Raw genomic sequence first — 3,538 nt, forward strand, 5'->3', positions numbered from 1 at the left:
TAAAATATAATTTTATATATCATGCCTTCGTGTGATATCATGTTGATTTATAATTTGGTCCGCAATGTGAACGAAAAAATGAAGGAATGCCCATAGAAGTCATATACGTCCTAACCTTGGTTATTAGCGGTGCTTATAGCTCATAATATTATTGTCATGTGAATTAATAATTTGTGATATTTTAGTGTAAAAAATATGACTCCCTTTTCAATAAACCTTACTTATTTATGTACAAACGTACGTACGTAGTCTTGAAATTTCGTTAATTTCTGAGCATTTGGTCAGTATCGAGGAACAGATGTCCATAGGTTTTCATAATAATTAGCATATACTGCTGTCATCAGCAAATGGTTGTAAGTCACAATAAATTACCCTCCGTCCTTCAGTTTGTAAATCTTTCAGCGACTTATTCCATCCGATTTCAGCCATATGATTGCCCAGGTAAAACGTCACAGATTGATATAATTCAAAGTGCACTGACGGATTTTTCGAAAAACCCGTTTGGAATTTGTGAAATTTGACGATGACAATTTCATTTGTTGCTTCTACAAATGTTTTTATAGCCCTGAGAATGTGAAACAAAGGTCTCAACGGATAAATTTCGTGATTTAGCCACCATTAATGTTTGATTATCAAAACCTACTCTCAGATCCAGATATCGAGCTTCGTGGCATAGTTCACTCGAAACGTCAACGGCCTAACGAAATATAAAATCAATAACAAATTGACAACATTAGTTAATGATACTTGAGTGAGACAAAAACCAACGCTCTTACTTACTTGAGTATAGACATACTTTTCAAAATAAATCGGAAGTTTTTGCGTAGTATTATATGCTCCAAAGTCACGTGTAGGTACCTGGCAAAAATAATGAATCCGATCCTAAAGATTTGATCTTGACTGGCAATTTTTCCATCCAATTAGGCTGCGATTTAAGACAGTTTATCGCTAATGCTAAATAGACAAAACATAGGACTAGTGATTAAAGTGAATGTTTTTTTATTAATGTTAAATAAAAATGGCACAAATAAGTTATAATAGTATAATATTATAATATACTGTGGTGAACACTGAACACCTTTTAGATTCTGAGCGAAGCGATAAATGTATTGATTTTACAATGATGTGTGTTTTTTTTTTTATTTTTTTTTTTATTTTTGTGTCTTTCATCACCTTTTAGGACAGTAAAAGTGCTTGGATTTTCTTCGACATTAACTTTTCTGATAGGAAAGTGAATCTAGTTGGTACTTTGGGGAGTCAAAAGTAAAAATTTCCCAGTTATTTTCAAAAGCGACGCGAAAAACAAAAGAAAAATTAAGGAAAAACGGGAATTTTTACGCAAAATCTGTTTTTGAGAAAATCGATTTTGGTTTTTGTTGTAACTCTAAAACAAATGACCGTAGGGACATGAAATTTTGACTGAATGTTTATAATAGCATTTTCTATACACCATTGAAAATATTTTGACTCTTTTTGAGCTGTTTACGGAAATTGTCAGTTTTCCATTTTTTTAGTTTTTTTTTCTATAAATATCAATCAAATTTTATCTCTTGAGTAAAAAAGCTTTAAAATTTAATAGAAGGCTCCTAGGTTATTGTTTCAAAGGCAGATGAAAAAAATTAAAAATCCTTTGTCACAGTTTTTATTTATAAGCATTTAAAGTTCAAATATTGACAAAATACGGAAAAATCACGAAAATTAGCAAATTATTTTGAGTTAAGAATTCATAAAAATTTTTCTTTTTTTTTTTTTGGGTAAAAAAGTGTGAAAATTTAATATAAGGCTCCTGATATATCGTTCTAATAGCAGTTGAAAAATATTAAAAATACATAGGCACAATTTTTTTTTATAAGCATTTAAAGTTCAAATTTTGACAACATTTATCAAATTTATAATTTATTAATTATTTTGTAGTTAAAAATGTGTAAAATTTTTAACTTTTATGGCTAATTATTGAAAATTTAAAACAAGGCTCCGCGTAAATAGGTTATATATAAATTACTTTATTCACAATAATATCATCAAATATACTTGGTAATATCATAGGCTGACTGACCGTTTTCGCTCAGAATCGTTTTTCTTATACAATGATATTATATCATTGAATTCAAATTTAATACCATCCATTACAGTGACCCACTTGTAACCTACTGTACAGCAGAGCGACATCCACTTATCCATCTTTTTTACATTAATTTTGGCAAGCCATTATTTTTCTCAAAGATTAATTTAGAACATATTATTTTTAATTGTCAAAAAAGGGAAAATTGTTGAGTTTGTATAATTAATAAAAATTTTAAAAATAAACTCAACATCAGTATATAATATTCTTCCTATATCGACTATTTGTATAATCAATCCAATTAATATATTATGTATAGTATAAAGATGTATGGGAACTGATTTAAAGTGGTCAAAGTAAAATGTAAATAACGTATAATAATATACAATTATTAAAATTTAGATCGCCGTTCATTGTCAAACACCGTCATCTTAATTCGTTAATAATTTATAGACGCTCTGTATACTGTGTTGATGTCCAAGTAGTATAGCTTATGTTAATTATTTTCATATTAATCGATAGTAAATAATATATTATAATACCTACTAGAGTACTAGCTGTGTAACCCGATTTCATCCGTGAAAAAAATTAACAAATATAAAACATGGCTACTAAAATAAAATAGGTTATAACTAATTTTCAACTACATAGTTAGTTAGTACCCACTATACTTGGTGTGCACTAAAACTGAATGTATTTTACATTCTATCAAATCCATCCTTCTACACTATTAAAGAGCCAACCGGAAATGGTGTCCACCGGCTAATTACGGAGCGCCATCTTGGCGGTTACCCGAGGACGGCCGTGCGCTGGGTCCGTGCCGAACACTCCGACAAAGTCGTTTGGATTTGTGGACAGCACTTGCCATGACACTACCACGCGCTTGGTGCCATATTGCTCTATGTCTGGAGTCACCGTTAGACTCACGTAGTTATGTTCGATTTCGAAATCCGGTGAATCTGAAAAATCCGTCAACTACCGTAGGATATGACCAAGGCTCGAAAGTCATAGCATCAAAAAAGTTACTTTTTAGTGCTTTATATTATGCACTTGAAACCACCAAAATATTATACGCTATACATCACCAATATAAAATTAAATGTTTAAAAAAAATTTAATTGTTTTTATATTTATTCTTAAGAATATGTTCTTTTTATCGTAATTTATGTATATAGTGGTATAATGGTATACCGTATACGGTAGATGTGTGGTAGATATAAGGCGCCCACTGCCCAGGTATTAGGTACCAGCAAACTATTTATCTATTTTTACATAAAAGTTGCTCAACACAATGGACGGGATTGGGCGTTCTTAAAAAATATCAATTCGTTGAGATATGAATCTTTATGATAGTACCAATCTATATTTGAAGATATTTCTTCTCAGGTGGGTAGAAAAAAAATTATACACTTCAATATACTAGCGTTTCTGATAGATGCTCAATAACTTATAGACCTTATTATATTATTACCTACC

At 30.4% G+C, this 3,538-nt stretch overlaps 1 long non-coding RNA gene across 1 annotated transcript; it reads right to left on the reverse strand.

The window, feature by feature from the left end:
- Positions 1–250: 250 nt before the first annotated feature.
- Positions 251–1,729, reverse strand: LOC132938343 (uncharacterized). The gene is made up of 3 exons (XR_009663902.1): positions 781–1,729; positions 644–697; positions 251–565 (listed from the first exon to the last, which is right to left on the reverse strand). It is a non-coding gene; the product is annotated as an uncharacterized LOC132938343 (long non-coding RNA).
- Between the last annotated feature and the right edge of the window lie 1,809 nt (positions 1,730–3,538).

The sequence above is a fragment of the Metopolophium dirhodum genome, chromosome 2 (genome assembly GCF_019925205.1).
Source record: "Metopolophium dirhodum isolate CAU chromosome 2, ASM1992520v1, whole genome shotgun sequence".
Taxonomy (NCBI): Eukaryota; Metazoa; Arthropoda; class Insecta; order Hemiptera; family Aphididae; genus Metopolophium; species Metopolophium dirhodum.